Consider the following 25,205-nt stretch of genomic DNA (forward strand, 5'->3'; position numbering starts at 1 on the left):
GAGACTCTATGAACCACTGTTCTGAACCGTGTCCTATCCAGTGTCATCCTCAACGTCTCTGACACACTTGAGTCCATTACTACAGTCACTGTGCTGGTGGCTTAGTGGTAAGTGCCCAGTATAAAACAGTTTTATTTTCTGACTTTTGCTATATAGACGCTGTTGAACTAGCTTAAAAGAAATGCACTGAAAATTTCAATTTCTTCTGTCAACCCAAAGGTATGCAGGTTGAATCCACGAGCTGCACCACAAGAGAAAAATAAGCAATCTCCTCCATTGTGATTCATTACCTCTGAAAACCCACTGTATGGTGAGCTGTGAGTTGGTTCTAACTCAAGAGTATGCATCAACAATTAGTACTAAATATACTTCTCTGACAGTAGTTACTAAAACTAGTAGACAATTAACATGATTGTATGTTGTGCATGTTACATGTACACCAAAACACTATACTACATTTTTAAATTTTTTTTTTATTTTAGTGTGTGTGTGTGTGTGTGTGTGTGTGTGTACCGTCAAAATGGATCTGTTACAGGAGGAGATGGCCCCTCCTTCTCCGGCAGAGCATCTGGTGGATTCGAACCACATATCTCTGGGATTGCAGTGCAGTTTCTTGCCACTAGGCCACCAGAGGTCCCCCATTTTTAAAAATTTTAAATATTACATTTTTAAATATTTTCTGAGAATAGAATTAAGAGAACAGCAAAGGAAAAGCACCTGCAATGCATTGTTAACTAAGTATTTACAGGAGAGTAGACTATAACAATTATAATACTTTTTTTTTGATGGTGTAGTAAGTTTATCCTTATGTACAGAAAAGTCAATGTGTACATCATTCCAGTTTGGTGGCGAGTTCTTTGGCATTGGCCTTCTCCAGGTTGGCCATGCAGGCCACTGACTTGGGCCCCAGGATGCTGCCTCCCCAGTTGCAGCCAATCTCCTCCTATCTTGTCATTGTAATTGGTTCTGATGACTTCTACCAGCTTTGCCAGAGCACCTTTATCTTCCGGGTTCACCTGCATGAAAGCAACAGTGGTGCAGGTCTTCCAATGGACAAGGTGGCCCAACCTGACCTTGTCCTTGATGCTACAGTAGGGAATGCCTATCTTCTGACACAAGGCCGGCAGGAAGACAACCAGCTCTATGTGGTCCATGTCGTGTGCGATCACCACCAGTACGGAGGACAGGAGGTCTCTTGGTGGGGGTGTCTCCTTGGCCAGCAGCCTTCTCAGCCCAGGCCTGCAGCCTCTGCTTCTTTTCCTTCTTGGTCACTGGTCGGTACTTGTGGGCCAGCTTCAGTAGCTGAATAGCAGTCTGCCGGTCCAAGGCCTGGGTAGGCTGGTTAATGGCGGGTGGCACCTTGAGTCGTTTGTAGAGGACTGCCCTCTGCCACTGCAGTCAGATGTAGTGGGGCCATCTACAAAGTGGGCATGTCCTGGGTTGGATGTCCTGCCCGATGCCAAAGTTTTTGAGTCTTTTCTCAAACAGGGGATTCACCACCTTCTTGGCCTCCTGCTTCTTGACCACAGCAGGCGCCAGGGCCACCTTCTTCCCCTTGGCCTTCTTTCCCTTCGGCATCTTGGGCAGATGGGCAAGAGAGGATGATTACAAATTTTTTAAGAATATATTAAACGATGGCAGGGAAACAAGAACTTGTAAGACACTGCCACACCAACTACAACTCATCATGACCCTATAAACAACAGATCTGAACCTTATCTTAATCCTGTGCCATTCTCACTATTCCTGATATGTTTAAGCCAATTGTTATAGTCAATATATCTATACATCTTGTTGCGGATCTTCCTCTTTTTGTTCACCCTTCACTCTTTCAAGTACGTCTTTCCCAAGGACTGACTCTACCTGGCATGCCCAGCGTATGTGAAACAAATTTCATCATCCTTGCCTCTAAGCAGCACTCTGGCTGCACTTTCTCCAAAACATTACTTTTTGCTCTTTTGGTTGTTGTTGTTTGTCAACTACAACTCACAGCGACCTTATGCACAAAAGCTCTAAATCCTGCTTCTATGTTAAACCAAATTCACTGTCTCTGACAAGCCTATCCTCATTACCCCAGTTATTGGATCAATTCATCTCTTCCAGGGTCGTCTTCTCCTGCACTGTTCATTGACCATTCCAAGCATGTCCTTCTACAAAGACTAGTCCCTTCTGACTACATGCCCAAAGTATGTGACACAGAGCCTCAAAATCCTTGCCTCCAAGGGGCAGCTTGGCTTCACTCTCTCCAGACTGGTTATTTCTCTTCGCACTTCAATACTCTTCTCCAGCACCACAACTCTAAGACATCAATTCTTCTTCTGTCATCCTTAATCACTGTCCAGCTCTCTAATGCATAGCAAGTAATCGCAAAGACCATGGCCTGGATTAGGCACACCTTAAGTCTCCAGATTGACATCTTTGTCCCTTCAGCACTCTGGAGAGGTCCCTGAGGGCAGATTTTCTTAATGTCTTTTGATTTCCTGACTACTGGTGGCAAGTGTGTGGATTGTGGAACCAAGCAAGCTGAAACTGTTAACAATCTCAGTATCTTCTCCATCTACCATGATGCTGCCAATTGGCCCAGTAGTGAGAACCTTTGTTTCCTTGATACTGAGCTTCAATCCATATTGCAGACTTGACCCCAGGTAGTTGTTAGCTTCCAGGCATTTTTTAAAATAATCTTTTTCAGAAAGATTCAACTCACATATCATAGTAGTAATACTGTTTGGTAATTTCCATTCTGTTGGGCTTACCTTTTTTGGGGAATGAGAACAAATATTTATCTCTTTCAATTGGTTGGCTAAGTATCCCAATTTTTTCAAATTTCTTGGTACAGACTAGTGAACAAATCCAAGGCTGTGCCTGTTTTCTTGAAACATATCAACTGGTTCCCCATCAATTCCTAGATGGTTTTTTTTGCAAATCCCTTCAGTACAGATTGAACTTTTTCCTTCATTGCCAGTGGTGGTTGATCATATGGTACTTCCTGAAATGATCCTATATTAATTCTATTTGGTACAGTGACTCGGTGTATTCCCATTTTCTTTTGATGTTTTATGAATCACTCAAGATTTTGCTCATGGCATCCTTCAATAACACAATTCAAAGGTTTGAATGTTTTTTCCCTTCTTTCAGCTTGAGAAATACAGAGCAAATTCTTCCTTTTTTATTTTCTAACTTGTCTTTGTACATTTTATTACAATACTGGTTCTGACTTCTCAATCTGCCTTTTGAAATCTGTTCATCTCCTAAATGTTTACAATGACAACCGTTTCCAGGTAATGAGGCCAAAAGTATTGTTTTCCTGACTCTATCAACATCCTATTATAAGGTATGTTGCATTTATAATGGAAAATTTTTTTAAATATTTTTTAAAAATCTGTCATAAATTGAATACCCACTTTTTTAATAATCAAAACTCAATTCCAAGAACTATCCATATGCATCCCTACAAAATATACAAATATATGATAAAGAATACATAATCTCTGGGTTGCTGTTGTTGTATACATCGAGTAAACTCTCATAACGTAAACGCTACATACTCTGAATTCTGAGCTATCCTGAGCCATTTTCACTGTCTCTGACAGACCTACCTCCCATTACCCCAGTCACTGAGTCAATCCATTTCATCCTGGGTTGTCTACTCCTGCACTGTCCAGCCTTCCTTCCAAGGAAAATGTCCCTCTCCAAGGACTGGTCCTTCCTGGCCATGTGCCCAAAGTATGTCAGACAGAGCTTCAAAATCCTTGCCTCCAAGGAGCAGACAGATTTCACTCTCTCCAGGCTGGACCTGTTTGTTCTCTTAGCAGTCCATAGTATATTCAATACTCTCTCTTCTTCAGCACCACAACTCAAAGGCATCAGATCATCTTCTATCATCATTAGTCACTGTCCAGTTCTCTGATGCATAGCAAGTAATTGCAAAGACAATGGCTTGGGATTAGGCCCAGTTTAGTCTACAGACTGACATAATTGCTAAACTGACATATGGTTGCTGTGTGCTGTCTAGTCTTACAGAAAAGAACAGAGCTATCCCAAAGGGTTTTCTAGGCTGTTAATCTTTACAGAAGCAAACTACTAGCTTTTTTCCCCCTTTCAGAACAACTGGTAGGTTCAAATAACTGACCTGTGCACCACCAAGGTTCCTTTAAAAAACATGATAACTCCATTTCTGCTGAAGAATCATCATACTTCAATTCTTAAAAATAGATACTATAAACTACTATCTACCAATATCACTCAAAGACAATAATGACACAATTAACACGTCACCGCACACTTTTAAATTGATGACCATGCTTAGAAACACATTTTGGGGGCTGGGGGGTATTACTGACATTTGCGGCAACGTGTTAACAAGAGATTCACACAAAGCTTTTTAAATATTTTTAAATTTCAACTCTTTTCACAAAAATGTTACTGTTAATACTGTATTAGTTTTTATTATTATTTTAATTAAAGTTTCCAGAAAAGTTGGATCTTCATTCATTCACTAATGCATATTTTTCCATCCCTCTTCCTCCCTCAATTCACTTTGTAATGCACTCCTTATTCCAGATTGTCATATATATAATGTCTAATAATACATTCTTATCAGACAGTCCTTTCCTTCATTGTTCCCATGCAGTGTTGGTTATCAATCCATTCTTCTCCTGTTGTCCTCCCTGAGCAAATGTCAATCCTATTTTAGAACAGCAGTTTATGTATTATTTGTCCTTTTGTGATGGAGATGTTTAATTCAGCAAAGTACCTTCCAAACTCATCTACATTGTGTATTGTTTTACAAGTTCATTGTTCTTCAGTATTGCATAATATTCTATTGTGTGGATGTACTATAGTGTTTCTATCTATTCAGTTGTTGACAGGCAGTTGGGCCGCTTCATCTCTTCGTTATTGTGAATAATGTGAAAAAAAAAACCAAAACATGAGTGTACATACAACTGTTTGTAGCAAAGCTCTGGCTTCTTTAGAGTATATTCCCAGCAGTGGAGGGTTAGAGCAAATGGAATTTCTGTCTCCACCTTTCTGAGAAATCGCCAGACTACCTTGCATAGTAACTGTAGGTACCATTTTACATTTCCAACAGAAATGACTCAGAATTCCAATCTCCCCACATCCTCATCAGCATCTGTTGTTTGCTACCCTGTTGAGCTTCACTATTGTTGGGGGGGTAATCCTGTAGTATTAAAAACCAAGTAAATATTCCTGCTGAACAGTACTCCATGCAAAGCAGAGTTATGATTAGGAAAGTTTACCAACTAGATCATGAGGAAAGAATAAGAAACAGATAAAACAGAATACAGGAGAGTAATTATTCAAGGTCAAAACCTCCAGTTTCTGTATTTGAACAAATATCTAAGCATGAGGATTAAGTATCCATATAAGCAAAGAAAACAACTACAAAAGTATGGGAAAAGTTCTTGGAAAAATACAGAAACCAGGTTATTCATTAGGAATTTAAAGTTCTCCCCAAGGAAAACAGAACTAAAAACACAAATGCAAATTTGTACACGGATGTTCATAGAAGCATTATTCATAATAGCAATAAGATGGAAACAGCCCAAATGTCCATCAACAAACAACTGGATGCTGGAGAAGGAGGGGGCAATCTCCTCCTGTACCAGTCAGATTTGATTTGACAGTACACGTAAAAATAATACAATAAAAATTAAAAAAAAAAAAAAACACAACTGGATTGTGAAACTGTGGTCCAGTCATAGGATGGAATACTATGCAGCACTCAGTAGCAACAATTTTTAAAAATATGTAACATGGAGAAGCTGGAGAGCATTCTTAACGCAGGAACAAGAAAACAAATACTGTTTAAGACCATTATTGTAAAAACAGAAGACTAACCAGTAAAATGTGTATGAACATCCAAAGAAAGAAGGGGAGGAGTCAGGAGGACTGAGGATAGGAAGGGGGGAAATCACAGGGTTGCAGAGGAAAGAAGAGGGGGCAGGGGGGCTGAAAGGGCAAGAGAAGGGGCAGGGGAGAAAAACAATGTACATGAATGAAACACAATGTAAACAAATTACTGTATACAAACCAATTTTTTAAAAAATAAAGTTCTAAAAAATGAAAAAAATTAAAGTTCTAATTCCTAGATTCACTTTCTTTTTTTTATTAATTTTAATGAAAGTTTACAAAGACTCTGGATTTCCATTAATTCATCGCTGCACTTAAGATTCACTTTCTTGTAAACAGACATCATTCATTAACAGGACCATGCAAGACACTGCAAGACTTTATTCACATGCAGTTGACCTTAAACAACACGGGTCTGAATGTTCCCTCTTCTGTATCCTATTAAAACACCATCTGATAATTATTTCCATGTGAGCAGTTGTCTCTCAGATCTCTTGATCTTTTGATCTCAACACAATAGCTGGTAAAAGTCCACAGATATAGGGACCCATGAAGTCTAAATATTGTTTCACATGTCATCGTTAAATCTCTCAACTACCTTAGGACACAGAGCGTATTACTTCGGGATGTACTTAAGCGTAACTTAGGGACAAATCCCCTATGTGATGTTGCTCAAGTACTCATCATAAATACATTCTTATTGCTAAATAAAATTGCTCCATGAAAAGCAAACAAGCTACAAATAAATGCAGTTTTATAATCTGAAGTGTGTACGTTTTAATTTCTTTTGGAGCTCATATTTTAAAGGAATCTGCTCTCTTTAATAGTTCTTGATAGTTGCTATCTAGTCAATTCCATCTCATGAGGAGCCTACAGGGTAGAAGTGCTCTCCACCAGATTTTCATGGCTGTGAACTTAGATGCAGTTGACCTGGCCTGTCTTCTGCAGTATCTCTAAATGGGTTCAAACCATCAACTTACAAACTCCCATTTAATTCAGATGACAACTATCACCAAACTCATAGTAATACATACTTCTTACCATTCCTCACATAGCCTACATATAATAAGCCTCGACTATAGTAAGTCAAGTCAAATTTCATCCAAATAGATGAAAAGCTATCTAAGCTGTTTTTTTGCATACTACTGTAACAGGCCAACAGAACTGTAACACATCATTCTAATCTTTGCTTATTCAACCTCAGCAAGCCTCCCAGACTGCCATAGCATAAACATACCTCCCTCATCCTTATACTGGCTTCAATTTTCTTTGTTATTAATCATCACATGACACAGCATACTGAAGAAGCCATAGTGGTATAGTGCATTAAGACTTGGTCTGCTAACCAAAATCCAGCAGCTTCTACACAGGACAAAGATGAGGCTGTCTCCTCCTATAAAGATTTATAACCAGGATTAAAAATAAATTATGAGGAGTTGGGGGACTGGAGGTTTGGAGAGTGTGTGTGTGTGTGTGTAGCAACTATCTTTCCATTAAACTATGAGCTCCACAAAAGCTATATTCTAAGTGTTTCATATGTATTAAGAATTTTGGAATGTATGATCTAATTTATTTATATAATTTTTAAGAATGTTTTACTAAAAAACAAACTGTAATATTGTTAAATGTAATGCTGTTTTATTGTTAGACCCATCAAGTTAACTACAACTCAGAGTTTATACCAACAGATCAAAGCCTTGCCCTACCACGCACCTCAAAAAAAGTCCACTGTTGCAGTCAACTGTGTCAATCCATCTCAATGAGGGCTCTTTCCCTTTCACTGACCCTCTCCTTTTGCAAGCATAGCTTTTTCAAAGGACTGTTGCCTCTTGGCAACATGCCCAAGGTGTATGAGAAGTTTCACTACCATCCTTGCCTCTAAATAGTATCCTGATTCTGCTTCCTCCAAGACAGATTTGTTTGCTGTTAGCCACCCACCCATGGTGCATCACTAACACCACAATTCAAAGGAATCAATTCTTCTGTCTTCCTTAGTTTTTGCCCAACTTTCACATGCATATGAAGCAACCGAAAATACTATGGCTTGGATCCGTTGCAACTTAAGTTTGGAAAGTCACATTTTTGCTCTTCAGCATTTTGGATAGGTCCTTGACAGTAGATGTTGTCAATGTAAATTTCTTAATAACAGCTACCCTGATTGTGGAATTGTTGTTGTTATGTGCCATTGAGTCCCCTGTGACTCATAGCAACCCTATGTACAATAGCCCTAAAACCTGCTCTATCCTGTGCCAATCTTATTGTCTCTGACACACCTACCCCCATTACCCCAGTCACTGAATCAATCCAACTCATCAAGGCTCTTCCTCTCTCCACCCTCCCAAGCATGACATCCCTCTTCTAGGACTAGTCCCACATCGCAAACATGTGGAATTAAGTAAAATTAAATCCCTACCAATGTCAACCTATTCTCCACCTATCATACTGGTCCAGTGGTGAGGATTTTGTTTAGTTGATGTTGAGATGTAATTCATACTGAAAACATGATGTTGTCACATACTGTTGAGCTGGAACGGACCCATAGATGACACTCCAGTAGGTTTTCAGAGGCAGTTAATCCCACAGGTATAGACCGCCTACCCTTCTCCCAACAGAGCAGCTAGAGGATTTTTACTCCTTATGCTTCTGGGATTGCAGCGCAGTTTCTTACCACTAGGCTGCCAGAGTGCCCTATTACTATCACTACTAGTCTCATTATTTTATATGTGTGTGTGTATATATAAATTTAAAAGACGTATTACGATGGGAAAGTCTGCTGTTAGGACCTTTCCAAAGTACTGAAGAGAAATGGTGTCTCTCTGGAGACTAAGGTGCGTCTGATAAAGGCCATAGTTTTTGCAATCACTTGTTATGCATCAGAGAGTTGGACAATGACTAGAGAAGATAGAAGGAGAATTGATGCCTTTGAGCTGTGGTGCTGGAGAAGAGTATTGAGAATACCATGGGCTGCTAGGAAAACAAACAGATTCATCCTGGAAGGGGTTAAACCCGGCTGCTCCTTGGTGGCAAGGATTCTGAGGCTTCATCTAACATACTTTGAACATGTTGTAAGGAGGGACCGGTCCTTGGAGAGGGACATCATGCAGCACAGGAGGGGAAGGCCCTCTATGAGGTGGATTGATTCAGTGACTGGGGTAATCAGGATGGGTGTTATCGGAGACAGTGTGATAGGGACAGGACAGAGGAGAGTTTAGGGCTGTTGTACATAGGGTCGCTGAGTCACAAGCGACTCAACAGCACATAACAGCAACATATATGTATATTTATAAATATAGACATAGATATAATATACAACACAAAGACACTTTACATATAAAAGTAGTTTAGTTCAGATACCCTCTGAGTTTAGTTCAGATAGTCTCTCCTACTTCTTTCTCTGGTGTTCTTCCACCCAACAACCCTAAGAATGAGCTAACTCTACTTAGCATTTTGTTATCAGAATCAGAGTGTCAGGAGAAGAGGGAAGGAAAAAAAAAAACACCCCATCCAAAATAGAAAACAAAGACTTGGTTCCTGAAGCAAGGTTCTTACTTACAGTTCTACTTCATGATATATTGACTAGATTAAACCTAAAATGCCTTTAGCAGGTTTTATTGGCAGACAAATTAACTTGAAAAGCTTTTCTAAAATGGAAAAACAAAGAGTATTATTAAATTCAAGTAAAACTTATGTTTCATTTAACTTGCTCTCAGTATGAAAGAAACTTGCTAGCGTATAAAGTCCTATGTAAAGTTTGAACCGCTGCAAACTAAAATAACCTAGTATGCTTTGTTAAAAAAAAAAAGCTGTGTTGGGCTCTATTCTAGACCACATAAGTCAGGACACTAGGGCCCAAGCAAGCAAGGTTTTTCTTAAAATCTCCCCTGATAATTATAATCAACAGCTAGGGTTGAGAATCAACATCCTGTGCCATCTGCCCAGCTAGTCTACTTTGTGAGTTAAAGTACAGAAGCAAATCACTGAGATTTAAATATCTAATATTCACAATATATCACAAAGGTGACATTCTCATTTTCCTCTGTAAAATTCGTTTTCTTTCCTCTAAGAAATAAACACAATCTATTAAAAAAAAAAAAATCCAACCAACCAAATATACTGTATTAAGTCAATTCAACTGATCCTGTACAGAACAGCCACTCCCTTCCACTCCACTCCCATCTCCCACCCAGCCCCCACATAGTTTCCAAGGCTGGAGAACTTTACAGAGCATGTCACATCTCCTCCCAAAGAAAACCTGAATGGTTGAAACTACCAATCTGTGACTTTGCAGCCAAGTGCTTAATCACTTGCACACAAGGATTCCTTTTCTCTCCCTTTTTTAAAAATGTGATTTGAGTGTTTACAAAGCATATGGATTTTTTTCAATCATTCATGCATGCTTTATTCTATAACATTAGTTACAATACACATACTATTTCTTCGTTTCACATTGTCCTTCCCTTTACCTATGTCAGTGTTTACTGTCTATCAATTAATCTAATCTCTCCACCTTCCCTTCCCTGATCATCATACTAGAATGATTACTAAATGTAACTCTTTCTCAAGGTTTTTATAACAGGGGCCTTATACAGTATCTGCTCTTTTGTGAATGATTTTTTTGTTCACTTATATCCTCTAGACTTTTCCACACTTGCATAGTGTTTCACAAATTTATCATTGCTTTTCAACAAGCATAGTACTTCATTTTGGGACTTTACCAAAGTTTCTCTATCCATTCCTTCACTGATGAGCATCAGAGTTGTTTCCATCTGTTTGCTATTGTGAATGATGATGCAATAAATATGAGTGTGCATAAATCTGTTCCTTGTCACAGCTCTTCTTTATTTAGGTTATATTCCTAGTAGTGGAACAAACAGATCAAACAGTATTTTCATCTTCAACTTTTTAAGAAAACATCAAACTGCTTACTGTATTAGAGCAGAAATTTCTTCTTGTCTGTCTACAGTTCTAACCAACATTTCTAGGGCAGAATAACAAATATTACAACTAGAGATTTCTAGTTAAAGAAGGAAAGAATACACATTTGCCTGATTCCTCTCAACTGGAAAGGTAGTAAAGACATCAAACAAACACACAAGGGAAAAAAACGGAGAAAATGACAGCAACAAAATTTTCAAAGTTTGAAGGCAGAAGCAAAACTGTTTACTTGTTCCTCCTCCCCTCCTCACACACATAAAAAAATCTCAAAGCTAACAGGCAAGGAATAAAGTCCAAATCAATGTAGCATTTTCCAAATTACGTAAATGGTAATAATAAGATCAGAAATTAAAAATATTTCAAGGTAGTACCTTTTTTTTTAAAAAAAAAAGTATTCGGAAGCGTTTTTTTGCAATCAGCTCTCAAGTAATTAGTATTAAAAACACGGTTCCTATCATAATGTTAATAGCTACTGTCAAGTTGATCCCTGACTTACAGTGACCTCAAAAACAAGAACAGAACACTACCTGGTCCTGCATTATCCCCAGAATTTATTGCAAATCAGACTTTTATTGCAATTCACAAGGTCTTCATTGACTATTTTTTTTTTAATTGCCAGGCCTTTATTCATAGGAGATTGGCAATAAAGCCTCAATAACAGACGGGTGTAGCTGCACATGAGCATTAGCCTGGAATAAAATACAATTATCCTGAATGAAAACAAAAGGGTCCCAAATTTTTTGAGGAGGACAACGTCCAAATTCATACTTCATACACTAACCCCAAATTTCCTAATGTTTCTCTACTCTTTTTTTTTTTATTATCATTCATTTTAATGAAAATTTACAGACTTGGGATTTCCATTCATTCACTGTTGCACTTTTCTCCCTACCCACCCCTCCCCCCCAGTACACTCTTCTATTTGAAAAGTAAAAGAAAAATTCTTTCATTGTTTTACAATCCCTCCCTCCAGGTCCACTCCACTATGCAGCCTTCCTTCTGGACTCCTGTCACGACAAAAATACTTAATCACATATCCCTTTTAAATAGTCTTCTCCCTCATCAGTTTCAGTTCAGTATACATAATCGATCCAGTTTTTCTCAGTCTCCCCCAAACCCCAAGGTAAGTCCTGTTTTACAACAGTGGCACCATGCAGTATTTGTCCTTTCGTGACTGAGATACTTCACTCAGCATAATGTCCTCCAGTGTCACCCATTTTTAATAATGTTGCATGAGTCCCTTGTTTTTAATGCAGCATAGCACAAGTTCTCTATCCACTCATTTGCTAATGGACACTTACGTTGTTTCCAACTCTTTGCTATTGTGAACAAAGCCGAGATAAACATGGGTGTGCATATACCTGCTTGGGTGGCGGTTATGGTTCCTTTGGGGTATATTACCAGTAGTGGAATTGCTGGGACAAATGGTATCTCTATTTGCAACTTTTTGAGAAAATGCCATACTGCCTTCTATAGTGGTTGCACCATTTTAAACTCCCACCAACAGTGAATAAGGGTTCCAGTTTCTCCACAACCTTGCCAGCATTTGTTGCTTGCTGTTCTGTTAAATTTTGCTATTCTGGCTGGGGTGAGATGATATCTCATAGTTGTTTTAATTTGCATCTCTCTTAGAGCTAGGGATTTAGAACATTTCTTCATGTACTTCTTGGCCATCTGAATGTCTTCTTTGGTGAAGTGTCTGTTCATATCCTGTGCCCATTTTTCAATTGGATTGTTTACCTTTATCTTGATGTGGTAGAAGTTCCTCTACTCTTATTCATGCTCTCTCTCTATCTCCTTCTCCAAGTCTCTGCTGATGTGTCACTGGTCTCCAGAAGGTTCTCCAAATTATTAATTTGGCGAATCACCTGGCATGTTTTAACAAAAATAAATAGTATGTGTGAGTTCCATTCCAGGTATATTCCGCTTTAAATTAATTTTATTAGTCTCATATAACAAAAACTTGCTGAACTACATAATTTATAACATCACATCAAAAATCTAAAATGTACTGAGTCAAGTAGTTTTCAAGTATGTTGATGTTGCTGCTATTGTTACATGCTGTCATATCCAGAATAACTCACATCAATCCTATGAACAACAGATTCCGGTCCTATCCTATGCCATTCTTGTTATCTCTGATACACTTCTTCCTGAAATCACGATTTCTGAAATCACCATGTCAATCCACTTCATCAGGGATTCTTCATCTCTTTCTCTGACCTTCTACCTTTCCAAGCATAATACATCCCCTTCCAAGGAATAACATCTCCCAGTAATAATGTCCAAAGTATGAGAGATGAAACTTTACCATTCATGCCTCCAAGGAACTCTGGTTGCATCTTTTCTACAATTTATTTATTTGTTCTTTGGCAGTCCACAGATTATTCTGCACTCTTCTCTAACATTACAGTTCAAAGGTATAAATTCTTCATCAATCTGTACTCATTGTGCAGCTCTCAGTTGTACAACAAGTAAATGAAAAAGACCACAGTCTGAATCAGGCGCACCTTAAGTCTTCAAATTTACATCACTGCTCTTCAGCATTTTGGCGAGGTCCCTGACAGCAGACTTTCCCGGTACAAGATATCTCCTGATTGCCTGACTGATGCTAACAGGGACCCAAGGGACTGTGGACCCAAGCAAGATGAAATTACTGACAGTTTCAATCCTTTTTCCATCAATCATGATGTTGCCTACTGGCCCAATAGCCAGGAGAAGAACCTTTGTTTTCTTTATGCTGAGATGTAACCCATATTGAAAGCTGCAGTTCTTGATCTACTACAGCAAGGACTTCAGGTCCTCCTCACTTTCAGGAGGCAAAGTTACATCACCTGCCTAACTCAAGTTGTTAATGAGACTTTCTCCAATCTTTATGCCACATTCTTCTTCATAAAAGTCCAGCTTCATGAATGATTTGCTCAGCATGCCATTAAATCAACAATGACTCCTAAAGACCCTATGAACAAAGACTGCTATACATTTAGTAAGTTTATTTATTTCATTTTTTCCAGTAACCCGGTAAATTAAGTATTAATTACTATCCCTATTTTATAGATTAAGAAAATGAAAGAGAGAGAGATTATGTGTCTTTCCTAAGGTCACAGCTAATAAAAAGTAATTCATAGGCTGGCACTCAATTTGGCTCCAGAATCCATATCCTTAACCAAGCTTTTTCTATAAATGTCAGTTACTTCCAAATGCCATTTTGGTGTTGCTGTTATGTGTCATCAAGTCAGAACCAACTCACTGCTCACCCTCCAGTGGATTTTCAGAGGCAGTAAACTACTCAAGAATCCCTTTCTCCCACAGAGCAGCTGGTGGACTGAACTGCGTGACTTATGTGACTTCCAGAACTCCTCAAAAACTTCAAAATGAGGGGAGCTCTGGTGGCCTAGTGGCAAGAAGCTGCACTGCAATCCCAGAGATACGTGGTTCGAATCCACCAGATGCTCTGCCGGAGAAGGGGGGGCAATCTCCTCCTGTACCAGTCAGATCTAATTTGACGGTACGTACACACACACACGTACACACACACACACACAAAATAAACTTCAAAATGATACAACTTAAAACTATTTCCTTTTCACTTCCCCAGTCTTCTATAAAAGACAGTCACATCTTCTTAAATTGCCTATTTTGGTTAATAAATGCCATTCATACTGGAGGCAAGGAGGTTGAAGCTTCATTTCACATACTTTAGGGATGCTGCTAGGAAGGCTGTTCCTTGGAGAGGGGCATCATACTTTGAGAAGGTGAGGGGCGACAAAGGAAAAGAAGACCCTCAACCAGATGGATTAACACAGTGACTGCAACAATTAGTTTCAGTCAGAGATTGTGAGGACGTCACGGAATAGGACAGTGTTCAGATCAGTTGTTCATAGGGTTGCTACAAGTCATACTCAACTCAATAGTACCTAACAACAACCATTTTCACTATTTCTCTCATTCTCATATTTTTTTTTCTTGTTGTTTACCATCGAGTGGGATCTGAATGGCACAGGTGGAGAGTGTCCAGTGGAGCATCTGGTGGATTAAAATTGCACACCTTCAAGACTACAGAGCAGCTTCTTGCCACTAGGCCAAGAGAGTTTATATTTATTCTTATCTATCTTACAGGAGGCACTTAAGGCCTCTCCTTATCTGGGCTTCCTATCTTTTTAAAATCAACTATGATCATGTCATAACCTGCAAAGGCTCCCTACTATGGGCATGACGTCCAAACTTGTCAGCATTATGGTAAGTATTACCATGGGCTTATGATCTAGTCCTTACCTATCTTTTAGCATTAACTCTAATCATACACACCTTACAGGCCAGCCCGTCTCACCTACTCACCAAAGATTTCTCCCTGTTCTTTGCTTTCAACATGTTTTTTAAAACAAGATACTTCTGCACAAACAAGAATCTTAGCTTAAGGTGATCATCTCAGTAACCATTTCCTCTCATTAACTCATCTTTCAAACCACACAAACACACACACACACACACAAAAAAAACCAAACCAAAAACAACCCAAACCCACCACCACTCCTCTGCTCCTACACCCCCTTCCCCCTCAGATCCTCACAAACTTTTTACTAGTTATCTATTTCTACAATAGTGGTCTTATACAGTATTTGTTCTTATGGGACACCGAGTGCATTCACTTAGCATAATGCTCTCTAGTTCCTCCTAATTTAGCTAATGATTTTCAAAATTATTGCTCCTTTCTACTGCGTATAGCATTTTTGCGAATATACCATAATTTCTCAATCCACTGAACTATGATTGGACATTTGGGCTGTTATTGTTCTTGCAATGGCTAAAAACACTCCTATAAACACTGGTGTGGTGAGCTCTGGTGGCCTAGTGGCAAGAAGCTGCACTGCAATCTCAGAGGTACATGGTTCAAATCCACCAGATGCTCTGCTGGAGGAGGAACAGTCTCCTCCTTTATCAGTCAGATCTGATTTGATGGTACACACCAAAAATAATGAAATAAAATAAAATTCAAAAAAAACACCACTGGTGTACAAATCTCCATTTATGTTTCAGTGCTAATTTTCTTGGAGTATATTCCAAGTAGTGGAATAGCTGAGTCATATGAATGTCTATGTTCAGTTTTTTGAAGAAATGCCAAACTGCCTTCCAGAGTGGTTGTACCCCTCTTTTTTAAAACCTCACCAACAGTGTATGAGAGTTCTTATCTCTCCACATCCTCTCCAACATTTATTACTTGCTATCCTACTACTACTACTACTACTCAGGTGAGATGTTATCTCACTGTGGTTTTTATTTGCATCTCTCTTATTGCCAGGGACTTTGAGTATTTCTTCATGTGTCTGTTGGCCATCTGAATATCTTTCTCTGTGAAAAGTCTTTCCAAGAGGGGGTAAAGCAAATGGGATGGATCTAGGCAAAAGACAGGGTAATGATGGGCAAGGTCCAATGGTGACTAGTTGTATAAAACATAACACATGAGAATGATTGTATGAAACACAATGTGAATGAAGAATACTGTCAAACATTATATAAATTTTGTAAGCAAATCGGGTAAAAAATCTAATGTAAAATAGAATGTATATGAATGAGTGTATGAAGCACAGTGTAAATAAGATTGTATAAAACAATACATATGAATGAAACAAAGGAATTATTATATGAAAAACAATAAAAAATATTTTTAAAACTTTTTTTATAAAGTCTTTCCACGTCTTGCCCATTTTGTAACTGTATTATCAGTCTTTTTCTTGTGGAGGCCCTGAAGGATTCTAGAAATTTTTTATATGAGACCCTTGTCTGAAATGGTATTGCCAAAGGTTTTTTCCCAGTCAGTAGGTTTTCTTTTCACTCTGTTGGAAAATGGTTTTGATGTGCACAGGAATTTAATCTTTAGGAGGTCACAGTCATGAATTTTGTCCTCTCCAGATTGTGTCTTTCTGGCTGTATTTGGCAGTCTCTTTATTCCATATAGCAAGAGTTTAACCATCTCTTTGCCAATCTGGATGCCTTTTATTTCCTTCTCTTGTAATACTGCCCTAACAAGTACTTCCAATATAATATTAAATAGAAGTATTGATGATGGGCATCCTTGTCCGGTCCCTGTTCACAAGGAAAATGTTTTTAGTCTTTCTCCATTGACAATGTATAGCATATATGTAATGTATTATATGTATTCAAGCAAAAAAAAATGTCACCTTACTTATGCCTCCCATGCCCAGTGTATCCAATAACCAGATCAATGACTATCAACCAGCTCTTCACCACTGTCTTCCTTTTTAAATAACTTTATGAATTAAAATTAATTTCTATTGTTTATATAACTCTTCTGTAACACAACAATTATTATTCTTAGAACTATGCAATTTCACCCAGCCACACTTTGACAGGCAATGAAAATATTGTCATTTCAATGAAATACTGAAGCAAAGACAACTCCTGCACTCAGCAACCATTCAGGTGAGCTAACACAGGTACTGTTCTAGATGGTTTACCTATATTAACTCATGCTGATTCTCACAACTCTATAAGGTATACCTTACTATTATCTTCATTTTACCTATAAACTTTCAAGGTCATGCAGAACCAATACCTGAACTCAAAATATTTGGCTCTAGAGAGTTGGAATCATATGTCTTATATCAAGACGTTTAAAATTACTTAAATAAAATATAAGATACACTTTCTGTCTAGAGTAAAACCATCTCTGAGTATCTAACAGTTTAAGACATCCTGGAAAGTGCAAAAAACTAGACAGATGCACAGAGCTTTAAAAACACAGCAAGACATTATAAAATAAACCCTAATAATACTTTACATGGTGCAACCACTATGGAAGGCTGTATGGAGCTCTCTCAAAAAGTTGCAAATAGAAATACCATCTGACCTGGCAATACCATTACTGGGAAAATACACTAAAGAAACCATAACTGCCACCCAGGCAGATATATGCACACCCATGTTTATTGCAGCTTTGTTCACAATAACAAAAAGTTGGAAACAACCTAAGTGCCCATCAACAAACAAATGGCTAGAGAAGCTCTAGTATATTCACACAATACTACGCTGCACTGAAAAACAAGGAACTCATGCAATATTATTCAAAATGGGTGACCTTGGAGGACATTATGCTGACTGAAATATCTCAGTCACAAAAGGACAAGTGCTGTGTGGTGCCACTACTGTAGAATGGGACTGATATCAGGGTTGGGGTGAGACTGAGAAAAACTGGATAAATTATGTATAATGCATTGAAACAGATGAGGGAGAGAACGATATATGATTGGGTATTACGGTTGCGACAAGAGTTCAGAATGAAGGTTGCATAGTGGAGTGTACTCGGGGTGGTGGTGGGGGTGATTCTATACCAATGAAATAATTTTTCTTTTACTCTTCAAAGAGAAGAGCAACCTGGGGGGAGGGGTGGGCAGGGAGAAAAATGCAACAATGAATGTATGAAAATCCAAAATCTCTGTAAGCGTTCATTAAAATTAATTTTTAAAAAAAATTAAGAATTATAAAAAAAAACCTTTCTAGAGATGTATAGTGTTAATAAGACAGCAAATCTCTGATACCAATTAGGTTATCAGGTAGCAAGTATCATAGTACTGACAGTCAACTGAAATAAAGAGCCAAAATATATTTTTAGAGTCCAAAAACATATTTTGTTACATTTTAGTTTTTCTAAAGAACCCAGATACACCAAGAAGGCAAAATGTTCTAAGTGATGACAATTAAGTCTAAACCGTATTTATTGTCTCTCATATGAAAATAAAAGCTCTGGTGGTTCATCCTGGAGAGTTGAGCTCCTAACCCAAATGTGGCACCTCTCTAGCAGTTCACATCCTCTAGCAGCACTGAAGGGGAAAAAAATAGGCAATCTCCTTCCATGCTATGGATAGCCTCTTGAACAACCACTACAAAGTCAGCTATGAGTTGGCTACAACTCAAAAGCAATGAATTTTAAGAATTTCAGAAAGCTGCTTATGTCAAAGTTAGTCAGAAAATAGCAAGTGATTTAATTTATAACTTGCATCACAATGAGTATCACAGGGGGATTCTGCTGTTTCATGTCCAATGGGCAATCTCCTCTCATGCAATTAACTGCCTCTGAAAACCCACTGGCTGGTCTGCTATAAGTCTGTTCAGACTCAACTGCACATAACAACACCATCAAACCATCTTTAACAAGTGAAAATATGAATGTTGTGTTAAATGTCAAGTTTAACTACAAGTCATAGAGACCCTATGAACAACAGATGTAAGCCTTGCCCTCTCCTGCACCATCATCAACAATTTCCACAAGGCTCAAGCCTCATGTTAGTCAACTTTCAGTCATTTTGAGTGTTTTTCTCAATTTCATTGACCACCTACTTTTTCAAGAACAACGTCTTGAGAATCAGTACTCATCAATGAGACAAAAAAATCTCATCATCTTTGTCCCTAAATAGTACCCTGGTTACACACACTTACTCCAAGACAGATTTGTTCATTCTTTTGGCAGTCTGTGATGCAGTCAACACTCTTCAGTAACACCACAATTTAAAATTATCAACTCTTCTTTCTTCTTCAGCCACTGTCAAACTTTCACATGCAAATGAAGCAAGTGGATATGAATATTATGGCTCGGGTCATGCACACCTTAGTCTTTAGCACTCTGAATTGGTCCTGGATAGTAAATTTGCCTAATGCAACATGACTTAATATCTTGACTGCTGCTACCACTAGTGCTGAATACGCATCCAAGTAAAATTAAATCTCTGACAACTTCAAGCATTTTCCATCTAACACAATATTGCTGACTGGTCACCAAAATTTCTTCAAGCAAGTAGCTGTGGACTTTTTGGGTTCATGCACAAGTTGTTAAAAAAAAAAATTACCCAATCTGAGCTTCACTACAGCCAGAGTCAAGTACAGCAATCCTGCACTCACTCAAAACCACTGTGAAAATTTAAGTCAAAGTTAGCATCCATGGCGGGGGGGGGGGATTTACAAGGAAATGGAAAACTAATCGTTGCCAACTTTTCTGACCCATCCTGCCAGCCTATCTCTATCTCCCTTCTGCCCGGGTCAGAGAATCATGAGCTGCAATAAAATCTTCTTTGCTTTAAAAAAAAAAACACCCTAATTGTCTGAAATACTAGAGTTGCTTTTCCTCCTTTTCATTGTGGCAGGCCCAAAATCCACTTCAAAAGCTAGAGACATGATCTTCCTCCACAAAGATGGGCCACAATTTTAGAATGCATACACATAAGTCTTCTGTAGGTACATATCCTACATGAACAAATGGGTGGGTGGGTGTGTGTGTGTAAAATTAGTAATCTAATAAACTCAGCTTCACTCTGGCATTTTAGCCACACTTGTAGACTGACAGATATTTATCCAAATACAGGTAACATCTGTTATCCGTATTTTTATTTCCACCTATACTTGCATGATTATTTACTTATCCTGTGTATATAAACATTATAAACACATTAAGTCAGTAAATATTTTTCAAAAGTGACCATGAAGAATATGGCAATACTAAACACCCTCAAGCCTCAAGAGAACTGGTATTCACTTACATACTTAGTATGTCAAGCACCATTAGGTACTGTATACATATTTCATCATTTAATCTATACAACCACCCTACTAAATACTTGTTGTGAATTAGAGATGAGGAATGTGAAGTTCAAGAACTAGCTAGAAAGTGAGTCAGTAAGTGAACTATGTTTTCAAATTCAGCACTATCTAACACATAAAGCCCATGCTCTCTGAACAAACCCTAAAAAAAGTCAGAGACAAAAAATATAAAATTTACTACATATAAGGGAAGGGAACTTGAGGCTATTTTAGAAAGCAAGAGAGAACATTACAACCAGTAAGTAAATAATAAAAACAGTGCTGAACAAATTAACAAAACTTTTTACAGCTAACTACAAAGCAGATATGTTTGCTAGGTTGTAAATTTAAAAAAAAATATATATCCTTGCAGGTTCAAATTTGGAGTTAAGTTCAAAAGGTTTAACGGAAAATATCAAAAAGGTTTAAGAAACAAAAATATTTACAGCCGACTAGCAAATAGATTACAGCACTCAATTGCACAATAAGTACACTGTTCTAAAGATATTATAGATTAAGAAGACTACATCTTCACAACTGGTACATTTATCATCTCCCATTTTGCAAACAGAAACACTGGAATGTTTTAAGTAACTCTCTCAAGGCTATAAGCATAATCAAGTGGGAAAGGTAGGCTATTAACCCAAGTAATCTTGTTCTAGAATCAAACTCTTTGCTTTGCTAAACTACATTAAAGAAAGAACAGTTACATATAGCGATAGATCTGGTGATAATGAACAATATGGTGCAGTAAAGAAAACTCCAAAGTCAAGGACTGAATTTTTCTAGCAATTACTATGTAAAGACATATTTAATATACCCATGGGCATATGTACATCAAATAAAAAATATTACATTGAGTTATTCTGAGTTAGGCATCTTCGGGATGGAACATAAACAAGTATACAAGGTTATCATTGCACAAGGAGCTTATGTATTTTTTTTAAATCATGTACTTAGAAAAAGCTTATTAACAAAATGAAATTTCAAGACAGCAGAAAACATGCCACAGACGTTGTTGCTGCTGTTATGTGGCATCAAATCTAGAGACCATACGAGCAACAGACCTGAGCCCTGCCCTATCCTCACCATCTCGAATATAATTGAGGCCACTGCTTCAGTCATCTGTCAATTCATTTTGTTGAGGGTCTCCCTCTCCTCTGTCAATCCTCTACCTTACGCTGCCAAATTACTAAAATACACAATGGTGGTTAGTTGTTGATGAGTTGATTTCAATGCATGGTCACTCTATTTGTGCAGAAAAGTCACTCACCTCATACTTCCAAAAGTACCCGAGTTTGAACAGCCTACATTTTTAGACAATGTCAGGGGATCACTTCAGACTAAACGGACCATAAACCTAAAATCTGCCCTAGGTCTTGAAAAATGAGTAAGATTTGTTTTAATTGGCAGACAATAAATGGTGAATCGCAGAAAAGATCAAACTTCTGTTGTTAGGAAATTAATTAAATCCTCTCAAAAAACAAAATAAGACAAGGCTAAGGAGATTGATAGAAGCCATAACATATAGGTCACTGAGAATTAGACCAAAGAATCTGTTCACAGCCTCAGAAAATCTAACTCTTTTTTTTTTTTTTAAATTTTTATTTTGTGTGCGTGTACCGTCAAATCAGATCTGACTGGTACAGGAGGATATTGCGCCTCCTTCTCCGGCAGAGCATCTGGTGGATTCGAACCGTTTTCCTCTGGGAGTGCAGTGCAGCTTCTTGCCACTAGGCCACCAGAGCTCCCCTTTAACTCTTAAACAAGAAGCAAATACTTTTCTTTATTTCTAATCCATGTCTAAGGGAGCACTGTTGGCCTAGTGGTAAAAGGCTCTGCTGCAACCCCAAAGGTTTGAATCAGCCAGCAACTCCCCAGGAAAAGGATGCACAATCTCTTCCCTTGGGATTAATTACTCTGAAAACCTACCGGAGGGTCAGTTATGAGTTGGTTTTGATTTGATGTCACGCAACAATCATCTATGTATATCCTGTTAACTTTTGTTCTAGGTAAAGTGTGTTTATAAACACATCATGCAAGACAGAAATCATTTAAGACATATATATATATATATTCTATCAGACACAGCTGCAATTCACCATCTCTGCGATACATCAAACACATATATACATATACATACACACACACTGCACACACAAGTCCTGTGCCCATCCCGCAATTTCCCATCTACACTAGGTGACTCATAACCCTATGAACGTAATCTGTGAATCTATTAAGAAACACTACTCTATCACCCAATAAAGTTCTATACAGTCACAAGGGTTTTCCCATTGTCCTATAAAAATGTCTCTCATCTGGGGTAAAAAGGAAAGTGGATCACTGCAAGGGACTGAAATGAGTGGTCATGTATAGGACCACAGAAGCTGCATTACTGGCACTTTCTGCCCACCCTCTAAGAAGAGTTTTAGCTTCTATTAACTGTTAAAAATATGGAAATAATACCTTTATATTCCAACTAAAACATAAAATGATGCATTCTTTACATAATCATTTGAATAAACCACAGATATAGTACTCTAATCTTCGGTAATTATTATTAACTTCATTTCTCACATAAAAACATTTCAAGACTTATCCACTCTTACTTTTAAATCTATCTAGAATCCTATTACTTTGTTCACAAGTTCTTATATATACTTTTAATCACATAACTAATGTTCAATGCACAGATATCTTCCATAAATCTGGTAACTTTTTCATTAAATTCTTCTAGCATGCCCCAATGAAATTAACCTAAACTGGTTGTGTGTTTTACACTTCTAGAGTTTTTTCCCCCCTCAAAACTGCCCCTTAAGTAATCTACCAATAAAATTTTTTTTTCACATACATCTATGTACAATTTTTCAAACATTAGTTCCAGACAGAAAAGCACTCCCATGAAACTTCTTTCAATTTAAGACACTTAATAAACACTCAAAATTTAAAATCATGAAAGGTATCAAGTATCAAAGATACGTGCATATAATAAGAAGAAAAGAATATGAAAATTACAAAACATACAAAAATGATGGTAGTTATAGAATGGAGTTCTGATCTTTTGTGCAAAGCTTACTCTGAGTTATATTCAACTCATCAACACTTAACCACAGCTAAATGAGACTAGTGCTGTTATATCTGGAGGAACAGTCTTTCACTTTGCACATCACTCTTTGTCAATGTGCTGTATAAAGTAACCTGGGTTTTCTGTGATGGTGTACCTCATTCCATTGAGGTATTAAATACCGTAATGGTTTCCCAATGTAGACAGTGTTTGGTGGAGCTTCCAGTTGTAAAACGGGTTTGGAAGTAGGAGTGGCATCCACTTCCTAAACCACATGTCTATGGAAAATCTATGAACTTGGAGAAACGACAATAGTTATGGAAAGGTCTTTTGTTCAGAGTCGCTTGCTATGAATCACGCTATGACCTGTGCTCAACTTGATGACAAGAACAACAAACAGTTAAAGATAAGTTCCTGATGAAAGGAGAGTTGGAAGAACTCAAATCAAGAGACAGAGAAGGTGCTTGAACTAAACTAAGTAGAGGTGTAAAACATTGTTCACTGTATTATCCTTGATGTCTTTGATGTTTGAATTATTTTAATTGTGTTTAAAAAGAAAGATATCCAGTTACTAATAAACATATCCCCCTAGACAAAGTGAAGAAATTTGGGGTCCCAAAGTTGCAGTAATTACTTGTTGCTACATCTAGAACACCCCCCATCTGTATTTCAGCTTTGCCAATCAAAGAAAATGCTAACTTGCAGCCAAAAACTTTTTATTTAACTTATCTCTTCGATATAGACCTGTCTTGTATATATTCCTTAACTAGACAATATTTTTCCAGAACTCTCTGGTTGGGGGGAAAAGAATGAACATCTCTAATTTCCTCTTTATTACCCTAAATTGTTCTTAATCCTTTTAACTACCTTATTATTGACACAGTAAATAACTTACTTGTTTAACAAATGCATGTGTTGACGTGGATCATATAAGGTTTTTCCATTTAGCTTAAGGTATTTAGTCTAACTCACTCACATTTTAACTTTTCAGTCTTGTAACATCTTAGAGTCACTCATGATTTAATAAATGTTATGTCACTTTGCCATAAAATTTGCTGAGGCAATTCCAAAACACACCAGTGAGGTTCACTTCACACATCCTATAAATTCCAGTCCCTGTACCAACGTCCACCTCCCAAAGGTGCTTCCTTCCAACGATGAAACGCAGGCATAGCCAGAATGCCAACTTTCGAGTGGCTGCGGTTAATCCAAGTAGAGGGGAGCCGAGATCTGAACTGATTGCGAGCCTATAGGAGTCTCCCTTTCACTCAGCGCCGGTCCCGCGATTCTGGCACTTAGGAGCTGGGAGGTAAGGGGGAAGGAGGAAACAGGGAGCCGTAGCCCCGGCCTCCACCCGGGTCTCCCCAGCTCAGGCAGTACCCGTCGGCTTCCCTCCCCACCCCCACGCCAGACCCACCCCGCCCCCAAGCCCGTGGGGACATCCTCGCACCTGCGGGACATGCCCGCAACCGCAGGACCTGTGACCCACGTCGGGAGGGCTGGGATCGGGCTCCGACGCTCCCCGGCCCGGGCCACCTCGGACTCTCTCTGCCGGACCAACCCTCTCCCCTTCCGCTCTCCGATCTAGCGGAGGGCAGTTCCACACGACCTACCCGGGAACCTGCCCTTCTCCCGGGCCAGACTCCCAAGGCCTCCTCACCTCTCCCGCACAAACAACTCAGACCAAAAAGACAACTCCCACCAGCCCCCGCCTGGCCAGTCCCCTTCCCAGCTGGAGTCACTGAAA

At 38.4% G+C, this 25,205-nt stretch overlaps 1 protein-coding gene across 1 annotated transcript in view; it reads right to left on the bottom strand.

Moving 5' to 3' along the window:
- Positions 1 to 25,205, bottom strand: part of BIRC6 (baculoviral IAP repeat containing 6) — a 281,200-nt gene that overhangs the window by 255,294 nt on the left and 701 nt on the right. The gene's annotated exons all lie outside the window — the stretch shown is intronic.

The sequence above is a fragment of the Elephantulus edwardii genome, unplaced genomic scaffold, assembly GCF_000299155.1.
Source record: "Elephantulus edwardii isolate Elephantulus edwardi_28Jun2011 unplaced genomic scaffold, EleEdw1.0 scaffold00019, whole genome shotgun sequence".
NCBI classification, from domain to species: Eukaryota; Metazoa; Chordata; class Mammalia; order Macroscelidea; family Macroscelididae; genus Elephantulus; species Elephantulus edwardii.